The sequence below is a fragment of the Aythya ferina genome (assembly GCF_964211825.1).
Source record: "Aythya ferina genome assembly, chromosome: 16".
Lineage (NCBI taxonomy): Eukaryota > Metazoa > Chordata > Aves > Anseriformes > Anatidae > Aythya > Aythya ferina.
Window position 1 is genome coordinate 14017431 of NC_140315.1, and position 21992 is coordinate 14039422.

Consider the following 21992-nt stretch of genomic DNA (forward strand, 5'->3'; position numbering starts at 1 on the left):
TAATTTAAAAATGAAAGTAAACGGTTTGAATATAGTGTGATGCTAAACAAAAAATAATTGCCCTAATTAAAAGAGCACAGAAAATGTCTATTCTTTGAGAGGGAAGAGATGATCAAAATTACTTCAGTCTATCAAACCCTACATGGATAAGTCATGGTGTAGTACAAAATGCTGTGTGCAGTTTTATAGGCATGTAATAGGCATCACATTTACAAAGAGATTCAGCTGAGAACACTTGACTAAATTTTTGACTGTTAAACTCCACCTAGATAAAATTAGAGCTTCTTTGTGAAAATACTACTTCCAGTAACATTTCCATTAAAAGTTTTTTTTTTTTCTTCAGATATGTGGTGCTGCATGCCCTGTTTTTACGCTGCAATTTGAGTTTGGGTGGAAAGAAGGAAAGAGATATTGGAGAAATTAGGTCATTGCCACAGACTTCTTAGACGTAGCAATCCACTCAGCACAGTAGGAGTGTTTCTAATTGCCCTGCCTGCAGTCCTATGGCTATGCATGTAACATTCATGGACAGTGAAATCAAGATGTTGTTTACTGCTCAGAACTGCCCCACACCAGGGAGACAGCTGTGCCCATGAAAACCCATCTCTTCTCATTTGAAGTTCATGAGTCCTTGTGTATTACTCCCAGATTTCTGTCTAGGACTTTCTGGACTGGAATGCAGGCATCCTGTCCTAAACAGAAAGAAAAGAATATTATCTTTATCTATTCAGCAAAACTGAGAAAGCTCCATTCAATGAAATCTATCATATAAATTTTATGGTTTCTATTCATTTACATAAAAGAAAACAATGCATTTCACAGCTCAATGGCTTGAGCATTCAAACTGCCAGCACAAAGCTTGAGTGAGACTTTTGTTTTTCCCCTTTTCCAACAAAGCACCAAGGGAGGATCAGTTAGCAGCCACACAAGCATCCTAATTGCTTGGCAGTGGCTAACATTTTTTCCATACACACAAAAGAAACCAAGCATACATTTCTCATATGTATTTTCATTAAATGAAATTTGATTTTACAGCTGGCACTAGTTATAACTAAGACTTACAACCTTAAGAATCAGCCTGGAGAGCAGAGAAGCACATCCCATTCAAAGAGCTCTTACAGTAATGCATCCAGTTATCTTTTAGCTGGGAGGGAAAGCTCAGAGGCTAGAGGAATTCCTACTCTGTTCATAAAAAAATTGATGTAATATGAATTACTACATGATTGAGAAGTTAAAATAACTCTTAACCATCTGGAAAAAATAAAATAAAAAGGAATATGGTAAATCAAGACAGAGGAGGAGCTGTAGGCACTGAACCTTATTTGCCACACTTGAAGCATTGCATGCTACAAGATGTAGGAGAGGTCCCTGGGCTGTGTAGCCCATTCTGCCCATAGTACTTACACAATTACACAACCATTTTACACTGTTCCATGCATTGCTCCTTTCCAGGATGCCATCATTTTGTTCTCCTGGCAGTCTGAATTGCCTGACTGAGTGAACATCAACAGTGTCTGCCAAGTTCTTGATGTCATCTACCTACAGAAAAAACTCAAATCTGTAAGTCACTTAATTCTGTGCCCATCTGCTCTTCTAACTACATCATCTTTAAGCTGTTGAGGGCAAGGAGAATTCATGTGTTTAACTCAGATTTTATTTTTAAAGTTTTCAATTTACTCTCAAGTTCTTATGGTACTGCAGGTGTTTTTTTCAAATATACAATGACTTGAACAGCCATATGTCTCCAAACCACGTCTGTGCTTAATACACCTTTGCCAACTCTCCTGATGGTGGAGTGCCAGGACTTCATAAGAGAAACTGAAAGGCTCCCAAAGACCTCTTAGCGTAGACTCCACCAAGGACAGGTATACTTCTGGGAAGTGTTTCATCTGGACAAATAATCATTTGGAAACACCTGCAAGAAACCCCATCCAGTGCTGGGGCACTGCAGCTGCAGGGAGAACATGAAAAGATACCTGGCCCTCTGGACAGAGTTCCAGTCTGAATTCATGTACAATACCATGATAACACACTGCATTACATGCTGAGTAAGAATTCTAGAGCATATATATGTATTTGGCAAACACTCAAATACCCATCAAACATCCTGGTTTTAAGTAGTGCATTTGTATCTTCACCAGATAGTGTTCTTCCACCTTGCAGAACACACTTTGAATGTCTAGTATCCAGTTCCAGAAACAGGCAACTGAGCCAATATGAACACCTTGTTTTTACAGGTCTGTGAAAGCAGAAGATATTCAGGGGAGAGGGAAGAAAAAAAAGTTTTCTTCTACAGCTTTGAGAAGAAACATATAAACACAATCCCCAACAGGAGCTATGCTGGGTCCTGAAATGGATTGTTGTGTGTTTAATAATACTGATATTTCCTTTGCAATATCTTGCTTTCACAGAATGCGTAATTCTTAGAAAGATTTTTGATACATGTTTTATTAGGATGTGCTTTTTATTTAATTAAACATATTCAAATTCAAAGAATATGCTGCAAAGATGGAAAATACTATCAGAAGGCACATTTGAATAGAGGGTATTTAATACATAAAGACTTTGCCTTTTAGCTTAAGTAAGAACAAATGCACTAGCCAGATTTTGAAGGGGCTAGAAAGTACTTTCAGGTCTAAAGTTACAGCTAGTTCAAAATGGCACAACTCCATTTTGACCTATGAACTTCAATCACCTAAAAATCTGGACCTAAATATAAATTATTATTATTATTATTTTAGAAAAAGAAAACAGTATCTTTATGCTTTATAGAAAGGAGCAGTAGGAAACTATATAGCCTGTGGAGAGAAGAGAGATTGTATTTTGCACATTAAGAATGAAAAAGTAAAATTGAGGTTTTACTTGAAAAGCTTCAGTTACAAAAACATGTCTGTGCCTTTTTCAGTTTAATTTTCTTTATTATACAACCAAAGAGGCATGTTGGGTGAATATACAACCAAATTCCCTAGGGAATATTCCCTGTGTAATCACTGTCAGAGGCAGCTGAAATAATCAGAGGTTGCAGGCAACTGTGAGCAGCCTCCAGCTGGTTCTGGCAGAGTTATATGCAAGGCATATGTTAGGCCAGGTTCAGCCTGATGCAAACCAGATAAACCAAAACAAGGGCAAAAACGTCAGGAAAATACAAAAAAAAAAAATGAAATAAAATAAAAATAATAAAAAGGCAAATTTCCTGTTTTCCCTTAAAAAAAAATAAAAAATAATAATAATAAAAGTGTAAATCCAGTATTAACTGTTCTTAGTTCTCTATCTCAACTGCTTACAACCAAAGTTGTCCCAAAATATTCACAGAACTAGAGAATATTAGTGTCTATGGAAAGCCTCACTTTCAGCTATTGAGGATTACATGTGGAAGAGTCTGTACAGCTCCAAAACTCAACTAAAGCATCCTAGAAAGTTCTTCTCACTGAAAGAACATCCAGGAATGCATGTTTTGGTTTATATCGCTCTTTTCAACCACTCTTCACCAACAGTTTTTAAGGTTCCAATCTTCAAGCATTTATCTGCTTCAAGAAGTTGTTCTACTTTTTAATTTCCCCTTTGTGAAAACTTGAGGAAAGAGATTGCTTATATAGCTCATTCGCTGTATGGAGCAATGAGTGACATGCTTTCACAGCCTGTGTGTGGTACATTCCGAACTGTGAAAAAGCACAACTTCCCATGTGCAATGCCCAGCACCACTGCCATGCCTCTAGCAAAAATAAAAAGCAACCAAAGAGGATTTTTTTTTAAGCCTGCACAACGTTTATTCATGTTTAGTAATTGCTTAATAAAAATTTCCACTCAAATAAATACCCCACACATTAGAGAGGCAGAGCTGCAGAAAGGGAATCAGAAGGCAACCTACACCAGGCCCCATTAGCAGAGGCAGAAGGAATAACAACCAAGCAGGTCTTGCAGAACAGGACTCACCTCACCAAAATATCATATCCCTAGCCAGTAGGGAAGAGGGAATTGGTTTGGATGCTACAGCTCCAAACCTCATCCATACCTTGTCCTGGTATCACCCCCTTGTTTCTCATCAATACCACATCCATTTGGTAGCTGTAAAGAACAGCCTTCCCTCCCAGCCCTCACGCGACATAGGGTGAGAAGGAGGAGGGAGAAAGAGGTATGATTCTTATAGCATTATCCATACCTACATTTTCTATGAGCGTGGCTTGGACAAGGTGAACACCTCATGAATCAGACTGTACAAAATGCTCTGGGCTCACCCACGGCCAGCAGGTGCCAGACAGGGCCATGGCTCAGGACAGGCCCTGCACAGCACACAGCGCTGTCAGCGTGGGGAAGGATGAGGTACTGACACCACAGCAGTAGCAATGCAGATGGCACATTACAAGCACATACCAGCTACCCATATAGTCACATTACCCATGATGGCAGCTTTCTGCTTCACTCTGCCACCCTACACAGCCCACTCAGACCCTCTTTTTTTTTTTTTTTTTTTTAAATGCTTAACCCTGCAGCATCCCTGTCCCATCTCTTCTCTGTCTCCAGGCTGTGGCAGTGCTACCAGTGTGATAGGAGTGGGGAAAGAAGAGGCGCTAGAGCCAGGCTGCACTCCCCCTCCTCTGCTGCTAGCTGTTGGCAGTCCTGTGATTCCTGAGCAAACTGCTGGAGCAGAGCTGCAGCACTTCTGGGATCAGTGAGGGTCCTGGGCTGGGCAGAGTGGAGGCAGGGGGGAGGAAAAATGCTCTTCTGTTGGGGAAGGAATAGGTTTCCAAACTGCTGAAGGGGGCAGAAGAAAAGCAGCCCCAGGCCCACAGCTGCACATAGGTCTATAAGCCACCAACATCCTCGGCAGAAGAGCCCTGGAGCTAAACCAGGACGTCCCAGCAAGGGAACTCAAAGGAACCAGCAAGAGGTGTTTGCCTTCTCTGCACTCCCCAAGAGCTCATCAGCCTTTCTCCTCCACCACACACAGGACAGAAACCAAGTGTTCAGTGGCTTGATTTTAGTGTCAGGATACTCAAATGTCCTGCCTCTTCAAAAAGAAAGGTACTAAACCCACAGACCTCCTTCTGTGATTAGAACCTGCTATGAAAAGGACACCAAATAAAGCCTTCAGGTCTTTGCTTTCAACTTTAAATAGGTGCCAATACCAAAGACACAAGACAAGTAACCAACAGGTCAGAGCAAAAACCACATTACAGTTTGACAGTATTGGCTGCTTGCTCCTCTAGAACTGTATACCGGGTCTTTTACATCTTGCATACCTGATGTACAAACTTTTATTGTGTACATACAAAGGACCACATGAATTGACAGCATTAGTCCTACTTGACATTTGCGTTGGAGAGGGAGGGAAAAAAAATTATAACCCTTTAAAAGTACCACCCCTGCCAACATGACTTCAATATTCAATATAAGCAAGTCCTCTCACATCTTCAATTCATTGATTGAAAGTTCTGATTTATATGAAAAAGAAGCAGAACCAGAATATTAACAATACAGACAGCTGAAGACCAGTAAGAAAGGTATGTAGTAAACACTTTTGGAAGTTCATTTCTAATACAGCTAAACAAAATCTATTGAGCACATCCTGCTGTCCTTTCTGCCCTTAGGCGGCTACTACAATGCCAGGATGCCTCAGTGCTACTGCAGTTCTTTTACAGTTACCTCCTTTTCGTCAGTCACTTATTTTTTAAGAGAAGAAGATGCCTTAAAACCTTAGCTACCCGTAAATACTTAGATAAATCAAAGGATTTAGCAGGATTAGTTTCACCTGACTTGTAGTGAAGTCTCCTGCAATGAGAAAAGACAGAACTGCCGGTCAATGTACAGCACTTCTGCTATGACTTTCAAATCTGGCTGGAAGTGCATTCTCCTCAGCTACATGCCTGAGGTGAGTAAATGTTTTGTTATTTAAATGGATGTTATACTTTTATTCATAATTTTTTCATAAATTTGTACTTTCATATTCTTTTTCTAAATTACAATGAAATATTTTATGATATATAGTTCCAGCAAGAATTTTACGTGCAATGTGGAGTTGTTTAGCAAGACAAAATGAAAATGCAGGGACCAGAGAAATCTATGGCTTAAACAATCTGCATATATATACACATGTATGTATATCATCTACTCTGAGAGGAATAACACTGGTCAGTTGAAACATGAAGGGTAATAATTATTCACCAGTTACATGAAATAAAAACTGATTATATTGAAATGAAGAAAATAAGTTTTAGTTAAATTAAAACATTAACTTCTGCAACTGTCTTTTATGGGCAAGATAGTGTTGTTTTTTGTTTGTTTGTTTGTTTGTTTTCATATTACCATTTTGCCTTCAGAAGTTGGACACTTTGGACTGTATATCAAAAGATATTTGGAAATGTATTTTTAATGTGTTCAGAATTTTGTCTTGTACTGGCCTCGAACTCTATATTATTGGACAAAAAGAAAGTTTCTTCATAGTGAAGAGTTAAACTTTTGTTGTCTGTTTCAGTACTGATCTAATTGAATGTTAGATTGGTGGTGGTGGGTTTGTTTGGTTTTGCTGTTTTTTTTCCTTCCCCCCCCCCCCCTTTTTTTTTTAGTTGCCCTCTTTCAGAAACAGAAACTCTTTTTTGTAAATGTTACATAGTGTATATGTTCAGATTTATGCAAGATGTTTTGGTCTTTTCATGGTATACATGGAATTCTGAACCCTGTAAACACATTGATGGCATTAACAAGGACCATATGTCAGTTGCCTTTCTCATATAGAAAAATCAAAAGGTAGGAGTTTTGACTACTCAAAGAATTTAGTGAATAGGTGCTTAAATGTGATGCTCAGTTTCATATATGCATGGTTTTGCAAATCTCAGACAGCAGCTCAGACTTATATGACTTAACATTAATCCTACCAAGGTTCCAATAACATTAAGTCCATTTGTTGAGGGAGGATGGCAAGTTCAGGTATTTTTTTATGTTACAATTAAATCAACAATTCACTTCAAGTAGCTGTAAACAGTGGGGGGATGAGCGGGAGGAAACAACACAAAGTTTGTTGTAAAGTTGGTTTGGGGTTATTATTTTTCCCCCCTTCCCTTCTAATTCCTTTGCAACAAAAATGTACTGGATTTATTGTGAAAAGAACTACTGAGAACATTTTGATACGAAACATTGCAACAGAGAAATGAGGAAGTATTAGTTTAATTCTATGTGTTACTTAAAATCCTTTTATTTGTTTATTTAAAAATTAGATGTCGTAGAACAATTTGAATCTGTTTTGAAGGTTCCAAAACACTAACATTGCAGCCTGTTTTAATGCTTTAATGCACCTATCAAAGTGCATGACATCTCTAAGATGCGACAAGTGTTATGACTGTAATCCAAATAAATAAAGCTATGAACGCAAGATATAAATCAGCTATGTCATTAAAATGTTATTTTTCCTTTCACAGTCATGACTATCACTAGAATTTGCAATTTAAAATTCAAAAAATTAATGTAATGAATGTAAGAATTGAAGCACTTCCTAAACCTCACTTTATATATTCACAGTATACGTCCAATATATTTGACAATTTGAGGCATAATGATGCACCACAAATCAGTTATGCGGTGACCAGAAATATAGCAGGTACTTCAATAAGTAATTAAAATATTTTTCCCCAAAATCCTTACAATTCAAGGATTCAATCCTAAAAACCTGATTGGAAAACCTGATTGGAAGATCAGAGTTGAAACAGATGCAAGAAATTACATATCCACAAAATATTACTGTCAGTAATTAATGTATACCTCCCAGATTTAAGATTATTTTGCTATTGCCTCCTTCTTCCCTGCATTATCCCAAATGCCCCACTCTACCTGTTCTGTTATGAATACTGTACATACTTTCTATTCATCGGGCAAGTGAAATAAATTTTAAGGACACATGCTCTAATGTTTTACTGCCGATTTCAGTGTAAGCAGGAGCAAGACAAATAAGTTTATAAGGCAAATTTGAATCATTTAGCCTTCAATTAAACCCCTTTCTGATTAAATATGAAACAAAAAAAAAGGGTTGGGATTAACTCTTGATGGGTAGATACCTTTATTAAATGAGCATAATATGAGATGGCATGGATTTATTTTTAAGCTCTTTAATCAACACTTTGCCTAATATTCTTCCAATCACAATGTTTTGATATTTTCAACATTTCTGTGATCATCATACTCTATATATTTCTTTCCTTTGAGGAATAAAACATTTAAATTGCAAAGTAAAAATCATATCCCAAATTAGGTACATCATTAGGGAGGAAATTCTGAAAGTTAGGGCAACAAATAAAGACATACGGTTAAATCTGTCTGGAATACTTGAGATCAAGGGAGTGAAAGACAACCTACATTATGAATTTCATAGAAATGAAAAAGAATGAGGGAATGACCATGTTAGACAACATTGCAAACTTCTGGTGTTTCTTGTTACTGCATAAGCCTAACCTGTAAATCTAGTCCTAACCTGTAGCTGTGTGTTGATGTTACTAGTTTTGACTGCTTCCCCTGAAATAGTATACTTTGATTTTTCAGCTATAAGGATAAACTATGAAATACCAATCCTCTCAAGCCTAAAGATAAGGCATTATTTTAAAGTTGTATTATTATACCAAAGTGTTCTGCAACTATTCATAATATTTTACTCAAAAGCAGAAGTCAGATCTACTTCACTTGTAAGCACCATATCACATAACACTTCTCCAAATGCTAAGGCTTCTCTGATTATTCTCCAAATAGACCTGTCTTCTTCCTAGTTTATTACAGGAGAAAGTAATTTTCTAGCCGTGCAACTCCATAGAAGTAGTAGTAAAACTGCCTCCCACTGATTTTTTGCAAAGCTAGGTGTGCATTTTCTTGCTTCTCATATTTTTGTTGCATCTACTCACAACAACAACAAAGTAAGAATTAGATCAGAAAAAGAGCTTGTCCAAAGACAAGTGTTACTTCTCTTGGAGAAGAGCAGCAATTCTCCCTCCAGATTGTCCTTCTAGCAAACGTGCTTAGATCACCTGCCAATGTTACCATCACAGAAGTGGACACCCTTCTTTCTACTAAAATCAGCAAGAGTCTTGCAAATGACAGCAACTTGGCTTTATGCCAGGCTTCTTTCTCATTCAAAGTTTTCCAGAATAGCAATAGTTCCTCGATAAAAGCATTTGCAACTGAGGGAAAAAGTTTCATTCTTGTATTGTATAAATGTGAATAGACAAGGGCAGACCAGGCTGTTTTCTCTTACATAAGCACAATCTCAAAATCAAAGAGATGTTGCTTAGAGAAGTCTGGTCTCATACATTCATGAAAGACATCAAGTCCTTATTATAGGGTAGTATGGGTCAGTTAAAATATGATCTATAACTATCCACAAACTGCTCAGTGGACCTTGCAGAGATCCACATTTGAATGGCCTACAGACCACATGTGTTTCCAGATCCTCATGGGAACGGGGGGAAACTCCTTGTCTCAACCCCATCCTAATGCAACCAAAAACATCTGCATAAAGATATGCATGTGAGGAGGGGTACCGGGTGCAGGTTTGAGGCAGTCAGGAAAGAATGAACACGCTGTGCAGTGTTGCATTAGGGACGTGATGAAGGGTATGGTGAGGGAGCCAGGAGAAATTCTGAGAATATTGAGAGGATGGTAAAACGGGGGGAACAGATGAGAGCAAACAGTATGGGTAATAAAATAAAAATAATAAAAATAATGAAACCTAATGAAAAAAATAAAAGTGAACAAAAGGGAAAGAAGAGTCTGGAGAAAGTCATGGAGAAAGGACTCTGGAGAGTCAAGGAAAATTGGAAACAGTTGGGTAGAAAAAGTGAGAAAAAAATAAGTGTCATAGGGAAGTATGTTCATTTGATAGTACAGGAGGGGAAGAAAAAACAATATGGAAAGAAGGAAGAAGTAAGGAAAAAGTTGTTTTTTTTTTCTTTAAAAAAAAAAAAGAAAACAATAGAAAACATAAGCAAGACAGGGAGAGAATAAAAAACTGACTGACATCAAACAGAAAGGAGGAGAATGCACACAAATGCAAATGCACACAAAGGTTTTTCACAAGGTTGCAATGGCTGGTACTGTGAATGCAAACCAACGCTCCTGATGATCGAAGACTCTCTCCAGAGTGACAGCTGACCTTTAATTCAAAGAAGCATAAAACAAATTCCTGCAATTTCTTTTTTTGATTTTTTTTTTTTCTTTTTAAAGGAGAAAGTTTGTAATTATCTTGAAATTAAATCCCATAAATGTTTACAAAAGAGATACAAATTTTGTGACTTGGTGCTGGAATAGAAGCTAAGAGAAGAATCATGCCTTAATTCAGGTAAAAGCACTGTCTGAAAAATAGGTTTTCCTTTAAGGGAAATTTTGACTATGCTATTTTTCAATTCAAGTTGAAAAAAAATGTTTTGAAGTTTTAAAGTGGAAAAATAAGAACAATGTTTTCAAAAGAAAGGAAACAGTTGATACCATAGATTTCCCCTGCAGATATCAGCACAAAGTTTTAATTGGAATTCTTTCATTTTGAAATGTTTGGTTGCTTTTAAAATTTTTCATGTAATAATTGATAATTGTCAATTTTAAAAACTGGGAATGTTTCAACTCATTGGTTCTACTGCTATGTCATTTTATACTCATCACCCAACAAAACTGAAGATAAGTAGAGAAGGATGAATGAAAACATCAATACACTGTGTTAATGTCAGCCTATATTCCTCCCACTGTCCTAGGTTACTTCTCACCTTCACCACACTGCACATTTGATCATTCTCTTTGCCTCAAGCATTGCTCCTCGAGCATCTCAAACATGTTCAGTAACACAGAAGACATCTTTCACCCATGTTTCTGGTCGCTGGACACGTTTTTTCCTTTGTGCAGATACTGTTGGAGGGTAGTGCCTAAGTGCTCCAGGACAAGCTAACATTCTGGATGCTTTTTGGAAAAGGGAAGGTTGTGCACTGTTTCCTTCAGTAGGAACAAAGCAATCCCCAAATGTTCTGTGATATCATTTTACTGACAGAGTAACAAACGTGATGGCTTCTGAAGACCTTTTGCTACGTTTTGTCTGTAAAAACAGATAAGCAACATCCAAACTGGACTAAGTTGCCTAAACCGATGTCACAAAATCTGTGTAGAGTTATCTACACACATTTCAAACCCAAAATGGAGAAACTAACTTTGAATTAGATAATGAAAGGATTGTAAGCAAAACAGCCTACACATGTGAGACTGCCCCACATGTCCAATTTCCATGGTACAAATAATGGCATCATACGCAAGCTTGAACAAATAACTAGTTAGCTGCCAGCTGGCCAGCTTCTTAAAAGGTTCTACTGGCTTCCAAAGCACTGTGGCTTGGCCAGAATTAGCTGGTTTCCCATAAAAAAAAAAAAAAAAAAAAAAACTTAGGGGGAAAAAAATACGATGATGAGCTATTACTGCCATACTAAAGCAACACATCTTAGTAAAAAGCTATTAATTAGCTTTAAATTAAAGTCATGTTATAAACGTGAGGCATAGCTGCCTCTTATTCCTTTATGATGTAAGTACTAAATTCTTAGTTATTACTCTGATTGCACTTAGAGATTTTAGTTTGACAATATCAGAGCAAAACATAGGAAAACATGTTTCATCAACTGCTCTTCCAAAAGAGACATCTTGGATACAGAAGGTTTTCATTGACTTAAAGTCTTTCCATTTGAAAAAAAAAAAAAAAAAAGAAAAAGTGAACCCCCCCCTTGCCCCACCCCTGTGGGGTTTAATCTAAATGCTGGAAGTCTACATCAGCGCCGTAAGTTTGCTTCAATTAATGACACCCCGTATCTATTCTTGGTGATATTGTATGTTTATGCAAGTCTTCTGTGAAAAGCTGAGTTTTGGTCAAATTTTATTCTCCGGTTCTAATTACCCTCATGTAAACCTGGAATTTTTGCATTGTGACTTTACAACTGCTGTTGATGTCTTTATTTTCAAAATAACGTGACCTTGAATCAGGAAAGTATACTAATCTATAATCACTTTTAAGTGTGTAAATATTCTAACTCACTTTATTTTAAATTGTGTTGGCAATCTGTTAAAGCACATGTTTATGGGCTTTTTGTACCCTCAGCATTTTACCTTCCATATCTGTGTCATATATTTATTTTTATTTTATTTTTTAAATGGCACAACCCTGACCTATTTGTTGTTATGGTTCACTCTGGGGCAGGAAAACTAACTGTAACACTGGGGAAATGTGAAATCTCCAGAAACCAACGATTTTTTTTTTTTTTTAAATAAACTAGCCTATAATGGAACAGGCATCCAATACTGCTAGTAACAGTAGTTTCTTAGAAAATCAGCCATGACATATCTAAGAGAATAATACAAGTGCAGTATTTTAAACCAAGCAAATACATGGCTGCAGTCAAAGTGTTCTTTTAAACTCATGATTTTTGCAAATTTTTCCAGCACATGGGGTGTGCAGAGTTGTTCCAGCAATTCCCATCTCCCCATGCTTTTTACAAATGCTTATAAACCTGCATCCTCAGCTCATGTTATCTCAGTGCGTTCTTTCTCACCTAAACTACCATGTTCCAGGAGACATACCGAGAAAAAAAGAAAAAGAAAATAAAAGAACAACCAAAGGAGGTATTTTTCCTATTCAGGAATAATCCTTGCTGTGTTATGAGATCCAGAGGGAACAGTGAACAACTGCCTTCACAAACGGCTTGTTAATCACACGGAGACAAAAGGAGACACAACTTTATTTCATATATCAGCCCCACCACCACCACCACCCCATTCGACATACAAAAATCTATTGACACTTTGTCACTTATTCTAAACCAAGACTCGGTGCCCTAGGCTGCAGCTTTGTCAGAGGCTAAACATCTTCATGATTAATTATTTCCATCTATCCCATTGCACAGAACTCAACCAAGTAGGTATAAAAAACAAAAACACCTTGTGGCACACGTGAAGCACACATGGCTGTAAAATAGCCAGCATAAAGTATTAATATACCATTACAATGTACAATTGTGGTGTATGGAAAGCAAAATTATAGTTTTGAAATTAAAGAGGGACATCTGATACATTTCAAATAATTGTGTCCCACTTCTGGTAAACTCATCTGTTTTTTGCACATGCAGTTATTAAACTTTAAAACACACATGTACACACAGACAACAAAAACCACCTTTCCTCCAATATGTTGCTCCTTTTTGTTGCTCGAGCTATAATTATCTCATTGCAGCAGAGTTTAAAACATCGCTATTATCACATTCAGGCAACTGCTGCAGATCTGCTCACACACATACCCAGCATCTGCAATGATCCCTCCAGGGAATGCGGCTGCCCGAGACCGACCCTTGCAGGAACGGGCCCTGAATAAGGTCTGATGAGCATGATTTCTACCGGCAGGTCTTTTCAGTTGTTCCCATTACATAACTGTTTCTACCTGAGTGACAGAAAATAACCCCTAGCTGCCTTTTCTCTGCTGCCATCAGCTGAAAATGCCTCAGCCTGAAGAGTACTGCAACAGGACTGTCCCCCTGGTTTTCAAATGGGAAGAAAAAGGAGGAGCTGAGGGTCAACTTTCCAACAGATTTTTTTCAGAGCAACAAAAAAAAAAAAGAAAAAAAAAGAAAAAGGCACTGAGAAGAAGCAGAAAAGAATAGCCTGTCCATTGTGGTTAAAATTTTGTCAGCTAATACATGGAAAACACTTTTTCACTGCTTTGGGAGGAGGTGATATTTAAAAGCAGGCTGCTCAGCAGTGAAAGGGGGGACTAAAAGCAACTCCAAAAGCTTTGCCTATATTCTCTGCAGATCAGCAGAACAAGGGAGAACAGCTGCTTTAAGTTTCATTTGAGCCTGATAAATAGAATAACAGCTTGCTAATTTGGTAGGACCAAAATATTTAACCTCTTCTGCAGGGCATTTGACTTCCACTGTATTGCTTGGATGTAAAAGGTTGCGTTTTACTGCTACATTGCACCAGAGATAATTGTCTTCCTTTGCATTCTTACCAGTTGTGCAAATTTATCTTCATGGTGTGGGAAGCAGCAAAGTTCTTAAACTGTCTTTGATATTTTACTTTTTTGCTCTTTTGCAGTTATTTTCTCCCATTCTGTGTTTGGCTTCAAACTCTTCCTTTTCAGCATCGTCGGCGGTTTAGAGTGCCTTGATTCTGTTTGATCTATCTGTATTTTGAGTTTTGTTGCAAATTGTGCTTTAGTTTAGTCGACATATAGCTAAGTTTTTTCTGAAACTCTTTATTTTAAATGTTATATTATCTCTATGCACTACTGTATTATGATTTTAATGTTAAGTACATTTCAGAGGCTGTATTTCTCCACTGCTTGAAGAAGTTGGCTAGGGTTTTAATTTTTGTCCTTCAAGTGAAACAAATAAACTTACTGTATAACACTAAAATCTTTATTTTCCTGAAGCTTTTATAATTTCTGAATGATTTTAAGGCTTTAGATTTTATTTTGGGGGCAGTAATGCTTTTTTCTTCAAACTTTGGACTGTAATTCTTTTTCTAATTTGCTCTGTAAATTCTCTCTATAGCATGTAATATTCATAATTAGTGTTCCACCATTAGTATTAATAGTATTCATATATTTTAATATCTTTTATATAGGAAATATATTTCGTTCATAATATTATGATATAATTTATGTGAGTTAAAGTAGTTGTTGCTTGCATGAAGACACTATTTATGATTGCCATTTGCAATACTGACATTTTTCTTCTCAATTTGATTCTGTTGATTTTTAGTGACTTCGGTTTAAGAAATATAATGAAATGTACAGATATTTCCCTGACGGGATGCATTCATTACTGCTGTCCTGATATTTTTGTTTGTTTTGCTTCCTCCTCTCCCCTTCCTTTCTCCTCGTATATTAAACAGCTATTTTTTCTCTTGATTTTTAGCCATATGATGAAAGTAATAGCTTATCACAGCTTCAAAAGTGAATTTGTTGCTTCTCTGATATTTTCATAGTTTCTGGACCATCTTAATATCAGAAAGACTTCTGACTGAGACAGGAGGAGTTCTTTAAAGACAGTATTTGACTGTAGAATCTGACTTTTTTTTTTTTTTAATAGTTTAGTTGTATGCATTTTATTTGGATAGCTTGAAGTCTCCTCATAACATCTTGGGAAGTTGTTTTCACTGTTTGTCTCAAAAGCTCTTTGGAGGCTACATGTTTTTTTTTTGGTTGTTCTGTTTTTTTTTTTTTGTTTTTTTTTTTTTTTTGTTTGTTTGTTTTGTTTTTTTTTTTACAAATAACATGCATTTTTGTTGGGTTTCCACATATTAAGGCTGCACTTCCCTATGCATCTCCCACTCTATGGGAATTGTTCTTCTATATTGAAACAGGCTCAGAAAGCTTTAGTGAGTATTCCAGCTCAAACATGAAAACAGAAAAGCAATCATGGCTAGGGAAGATAACCAGAAGAAAGAAAAAAAAAAAAAAAAAGATACAGTTCTCATTTTTCACAAGAAAAAAATATTCACTTTGAAAAATGGAAAAAAATGCCAACTTCAGTATAGGTTTTTCTTGTTAGTATTGCCTTTGATCCATTATGCATGACAAAAATCTAGATACTCAAACTCATGCAGACATACATGCATAATTAGTTCTCTGTACTTTTCACGGTAAAAATCTACTAAAAGTTTTGTTGAGATAATTAACAGCATGTTAATTAAGCGTATATATGTGCTTGTGTTATATATATACTGCATAGGAAATTTGTTTCATTGTGGTTTTTTGTTTTTTTAGAAGTTTTTAATTTGCTGTTTTTAAGAAATGTTAATGGAAAAAGCCACTGACTTATTGAATAGCTGTCGCAAATTATTTTTCAAATCACACTTTCTTTTCGATATTTTTTGACTGTGGGTTAAAATTTTAAATATACTTAATTCATATTAAATAAAAGAGACCTAAGGAAGCAGAAGGCAGGATGGAGCGGTGCCCTGCTCCAACAGGGCTAACTACACCTTTTCACTCACTTATCTGCATTTTTAACAAATCATGACAAAAAAAAACATCTCAGAAAAACAAAAAAGTCACTCATCTACAAATACTAAGGAAACCATTGTATTAATAACAGCATTTAATTAAGCAATTCATAACTATTTAACATGATCATTTTCACCATTTAGCAAAATATTAAGCAAGGTTTCATCCCATCAATAGAAGTATTCAGTTTAAGATGTGTGAAAGTACTCATAGAAACATATAGCTTTTTTTTTTTTTGCCTGTAAAGCACACTTTTTAGTGGATTTTGCCACGTGTCCACCACTGATGTATTTCCTGCACCAGTGTAAAGCAACCCTGCCACACGGAGCTGAGCTCAGAGCAGGCTGAAGAAGCCAGCAGCCGATGGCAGTGGGTACGTTCTTTCAGCACAGAGCCCTTACGAAGGCTGCTACTGCCAATGAGACACATTTATAGGTAGCAGTAATATACTTGCTTAAAAACAAATGTTTTAAAGGTGACAAATCCTACTGAGAGGAAGCACACACAAGAACCCACACTGAATCATCAGTTGTGACATTTGATAAAAATCAAATAAAGCTCTGCGCTGACCAGATCCAGCTCATGCCTGTGATCAGTTTTATAAAGTTAGAAAGAATCCATACAGACACCTTTCAGATCCCAAACTATGCTGGATCAGAAGAGACTTATTTTCTATCTTCTTTTTGTGGCAGAGAAGCAGCTCCAGGCAGATCATCTGCAAACAATACAGTTTGCATTTGAGGGAATAGAGTATACAAACAAAGTAAAAAATTAATGTATACACACACGTGTATTATTTAGGGATTTGCCCTAAACTTTTTAATCTTTTGAATGTTAAATTTCAAAGCTTGTTTACCTTGTTTTCTCAATGTATGTCCTCTAGGATTCAGAGGCATGCTCCTTCAGCATGCCTGACTCAAAGCCTGATGCTCAAGACAAAAACAATCTATTTTCCTGGAGTTAGAGGGGTTTCAGAGATCACAGGGTTTGGAAAAAAAAAAAAAAAAAAAAAAAAAAAAAAGTAAAACACACTTTGAAATAAATAATAGGGGATATATGTTGAGCCAGTAGGAAAACCAAACCAGTAGGAAAACCAAGCATGGCAGTGCAATAACAGCAAACACAGCACTTTTGTCTCCAAGATTACCAGCGAGAAGTGTACCCCTTGCATGCCCGAGCTGAAGTGAATATTCCTAATCCTGGCACAGACTCAGACACTTGTAAAATGACAAATAAAAGTGAAGGTCTCACTAGTAGTTACTGCATAACAGACAATGATGCAAATACCAGCAGCTTTGCTTGGAATTTTCATTTCCTAGTTCAAAGAAAAAGTATATATGTATTGTTTTAAGTCTTTGTAGTAGAAAACTCATTTCAACCTTTGAGCAGTTGTTCTAAAACATAATTATTAATGAACCAGAATAGTCAAGAGCTTGGAAATACTTTAGACCTGACTTCGTCTCATTATATCTTTGCCATTTTACTCGAAAAGTCTTCTGTCACTCCCTCCCCCCTGTCCATACCAAGCATGTTCAGTGATTGAGACACTCTACAGTTTCTCTTTGATATTAAACAGCTTGAGCTTCAAGAGCTCTTTTCAGACATACTTTTCCACTCCTTTGATCATTTTTGTTTTATCCAAACTCTTTCCACTCAATGAGTGTTCTTCTTGGAGTGTCTTCCAATAATAGCCATACCAATGTCAAATAAATATTCTCTCCTATTGAAGTCAGCCCTCTCTTCTTATTCAAGTGCTACATTCATGCTTTTTGTGTTACACCGGGAGCTGTTTTCCACCACAACTCCCAAAACCTTTTGATTCACTGCTTTCCAGAAGAGAATCTCCCCATCCTTGAAACATAATGCTTATTTTTCCCTTAGATTCATGACTATATTTTTTTTTCCCCATTTCAAAAACATTGTTTTTCTGTGGGTAGTTTATCAATTAATACATATTTCAGCCATTTGTCCTCATCCCCATTTACCGCTTATGGGGCACACATGGATTTCCCTTCTTCTACAAAAAAAAAAAAAGCTGTGCCTTGAAGCACTTTGTAGAGACAGTTCAGATCCCTTGTTGATCTTGTGTAGATACCAGAGATTGTTAGAACGTCTTTCTTCCATATGGTATACTGTCTGACTCACTGATGCTAGGTTTCTCCACACACAGGCAAAGTTAGTCATAATGTTATTTTCTCACTTCTAAAAGGGTACATAACTGTAACAAATGATTTACCTTAAGTAGCAGCAAACTCCAATGGTTCCAACTGCCATTATTTGTCCAGAGTATAGCTGTGATAATGTAACCTTGCTTAGATGTTGGAGGAATGTCTAGAAACCTCAATCTTCTATGCATGTACCACACAATAGAAGCTACTACTAGCAGTAGATCTGTTATTACTCATTTTGCTTTCCATCCACTGCAAATAGATATCATGTTACACTCTGAACACGTCTTCCATTACCTTCCCAATAGCAGCTCTCTGTCCTCTGATTTTCAAGTAAATCTCAAAATTAATCCACACGAAAAGCCAGAGAGCTATTTTATTTCATTTTTTCTATTAGATATAATTTGATCATTGCTCTGATTTACCACTTTACCATCATCACCAGGAAGATTATAATTGCCCAAATGATTTCTGAAAAGTATCCAATGTCAGCTTCTACCAGTCACAAGTTAAGTATCTCATAACTCAGATCCTTAAAAATAAAATAAATCACCACTTAGATGTCTTAGTTGTAACATAAAAGTTAATCTGTTCCAGAATATACAAAGAGAGTAAAACCAGCACACAAATCTAAGACAATACAGGTTCTCTATGGAATAGAAATAGGAAAAGTCCCATACTCAGACTTGTAGAGACTCTGACATAGCCACACATAAGGAAGGAATAGAGGGACTTGTCAAAAAGATCATGTCTGTTAATCAAAGCAGTATGTGAACTTTTAGAAACTAATAAGTGAATGAGAATTTCATGTAGTAGTCTCTCTAGAAAGTGAAAGTAGAGCAAACAGTTTTACAGCTTCTGCCTTCCTACGTTCTTCAAAGACATGTACTTTCCCCATTTTCCACCTTCTGAAGACATACAATTACATAGAGCTGAAAAAAAATATATTTCTCCCAAATAAGCTAGGCAAAACAGAAATTGAGCTCAGAACACTTTAAGGAACATTTTATACAATGACTAGAATCTACTGAGGCAGGAGCATGCTTTCAAACAAAGAGTCCTGCCCCTGGACTTCAAAATAACTTGAGAATCAGAATGTTGTTTTTCTAAAAAAATAAAAATAATTAAAAGAAGATTTTATAATAACTTGTTATTAGTAATAATAAAGTAGAAGATTAAAGTTGCTTACAAACAGGAAGAAAAATGATAATCTGTGTGGGCAGATTAGATTCTAAATGGGGCTCATAGATAACAAGGGAGAAGAGCCCCACTGATCTGTATCTATTACATGAGAGAATAACTTCAGCTAAAAAGAAAAGAAAGAAAAAAAAAAAAAGAAAGAAAAAACAAACAAACAAAACAAAACAAGCAAAATTAAAAAAAAAAATTTACTACTGGGGTAAAAGAAAAAACATTAAAACACACTTTACTTTCCAACAGTTATTCAGAAGACAGGTACCGAAAGTGTTTTAAATCAACAAGTCTAAATAACTTACCACAAAGCATTTAACAGGTCAGCTTACAAGCAGGGAGTATCTCATAACTGAGAGGAGAATTCAGCATCAAAGAGGAGCGCTCCTTCCCCCTGAAATCCTTAGGGCAAGAATCGAGTCCTTTCTGTAGTCAGTGCTTTGATTGTCAATTGATCAATCTGCTCACCCATTCACCCATCTCCCCACACCTCCACAGTTTCCCCCTATACTGGCAGAATCCTTTCCTCTTTGAAGGGAGACTGGGTAACCAATTTAAAGCAAGTGCTATCTGTTAACTGGGGAAGCTGGGTGGGAAACATTTTCAGTAAGTCAAGGAACAGCTAAATAATTTCTTATAGTTAAACAATTACATGGATAATAAGGCCATCATATTGGTTTGACACAGATCTTAGAAAAAATGGAAAAGGACTTAGAGAACTTGATTTACAAAAACAAACAAACAAACAAACAAAAACAACCAAAAAACAAACAAACAAAAAAAAAAAACAACCAAGAGAAGAGTAAGGAGATCCCTTGTCATCAGCAAAGCACTAAAGGAACACTACCTCTGCTTCTAATGAAAAAATAGATAACTGAATAGTGGATATATCCACGTGGATAACTGAAGTACTGAGAGAAAAGTAATTTATACTTCTTTTATAATTTTATAATTCTTTGGGCTCAACCTGTTCAGCTGAGCCAGAAGAATATTAGAAAGTTACTTGCTCAGCTAGCCATCTCTTAGGAGGGCAAACAAACAAACAAACAAACAATCAAATTTATACAGTGAAGAGAAATGTTCAGAAGGACTCAGGTCCTGGAAAATGAAATTGAACCAATCAGATAAACAAGATACCAGAATCTTTATCACTCAGTTTAATTAAGAATTAAGCAGTGTAATCCAGGCAGGGTCTATGGCCTGCTGCAGAATAAATCAGACCACATGATCTTAGTGGTCCTGTTTGGTTTTGTAAGCCTGTAGCTTCACTACAACTCTGCTCTCCCCTAAATATTTAACAGCATATTGTTTACCCAGTCTTATTGTAGCAGCTTCTGACTTTTTTCTCAAAAGCTCTTCTAAATCGTCAGTTCAATAGTCACTTCTAAATCTAATATAAACATACAGTGACAAGCCTAACAGCCACATTACAGATAGTATCCATAAAACAGTTTACAAGAACCCCATAGTTCATGCTGATCACTACAAATTTAAAATTATTGATTGCTTGTGCCTTCTCCACTTTACTGTAACAACAGCATTCAGAGTTGTTTCCTTCAATATTAGTTGTATCTAAGTGTTTCCATTATTAACAGACTATTCTGTTTTAAAATTCACTCCACCCTCACTTAGAGTATCTAGCATCTGTATGAAATGTGAAATGAGGATCCATCTCTTTGCTTTACACACACCATCACACTGGCTAGTTTTGAAGAGAGTGTAATTTTGCCTGCTTCATTAATTGTATCTGTATTGGTTTTAAATAGAAATGATACAGCAGAACAGACTGACAGATGTGTCTAATTCATTCGTCAGTATCTCTGACTCTGGAGAATGCATAATTACCTCCAGGCAAGCTATTCCAATATTTCCCTATCACAAACATTGGAAAGGTTTTCCTTATACGTCATTGAAATCTTTTCTCCCATAATTTAAACCTTTGTTTGTTGCCCTTTCCATCCTGAACAATGAAGGCAGCGGACAAAGATGGCTATAGTAGGCTCTGAATGAGGAATAGCAGGGAGGAGAGCAAGCAGTGAAATTTTTAGTGAGTTATAGCAAGTGTAATGGACAAGTTTCTCTCCTAATAGGACTCCAATCCCAACACAATTGATCTCTGAAACCAACTGAGTCATAGATTCTAGCTACTGTAAAGACTGATTCTCACACTTTATTACCATGCTAAGATTTGAGCTATGATGAACTTATGGCACAGGGGCTCAGCTGAAAATCCTCAAAATGGAAATTTATTTTCTTCCTTTTCAGCCCATCTGAGCTCAAGTGATTTTGTTCTAAACTGTGTGGCATACAGGTTATATAATTACAAGGGTTTTGACAGACCAGTGGAGCTGCAGAATATAAAATAAACTCAGTGTAGTTTGAGAGAGTCTCTGTGTGCTGAGTTATCCGCCACTTATATAAACACATAGAGAGTTCAAAATGATTTGATTTATATATAACAGTAATAAATACAGGATCTGTGAATCAGGGATTTTAAATATATTTAAACCAAGTCATGGTAGACACTGTGTATTCCTGCATGAAAAATCTGTGTAGATTAACTGTGTGCCTCACTTGTCACTTTGAACTGTGCTCAGGAAGCCTCAGGCAGGGTTGATGCAGGGCTGAATCTC

General features: G+C 36.5%; 1 long non-coding RNA gene across 1 annotated transcript; it reads right to left on the reverse strand.

Moving 5' to 3' along the window:
* Window positions 1-270: 270 nt before the first annotated feature.
* On the reverse strand, window positions 271-19849 carry LOC311445502. The gene is made up of 3 exons (XR_014698451.1): window positions 19665-19849; window positions 1405-1539; window positions 271-692 (listed from the first exon to the last, which is right to left on the reverse strand). It is a non-coding gene; the product is annotated as an uncharacterized lncRNA (long non-coding RNA).
* Between the last annotated feature and the right edge of the window lie 2143 nt (window positions 19850-21992).